Genomic DNA, 461 nt, shown 5'->3' with positions numbered 1-461 from the left:
ACTGCCCCAGCACAAACCCCAGGGGAGCAGCTACTGCCCAGCACAACCCCAGGAGAGCAGCTACTGCCCCAGCACAACCCCAGGAGAGCAGCTACTGCCCCAGCACAACCCCAGGAGAGCAGCTACTGCCCCAGCACAACCCCAGGAGAGCAGCTACTGCCCCAGCACAACCCCAGGAGGAGCAGCTACTGCCCCAGCACAACCCCAGGGGAGCAGCTACTGCCCCAGCACAACCCCAGGGGAGCAGCTACTGCCCCAGCACAACCCCAGGAGAGCAGCTACTGCCCCAGCACAACCCCAGGAGAGCAGCTACTGCCCCAGCACAACCCCAGGAGAGCAGCTACTGCCCCAGCACAACCCCAGGAGAGCAGCTACTGCCCCAGCACAACCCCAGGAGAGCAGCTACTGCCCCAGCACAACCCCAGGAGAGCAGCTACTGCCCCAGCACAACCCCAGGAGAG

This window comes from Procambarus clarkii, chromosome 27, assembly GCF_040958095.1.
Source record: "Procambarus clarkii isolate CNS0578487 chromosome 27, FALCON_Pclarkii_2.0, whole genome shotgun sequence".
NCBI lineage: Eukaryota > Metazoa > Arthropoda > Malacostraca > Decapoda > Cambaridae > Procambarus > Procambarus clarkii.
Note: the sequence above shows the minus strand (reverse complement) of the source record.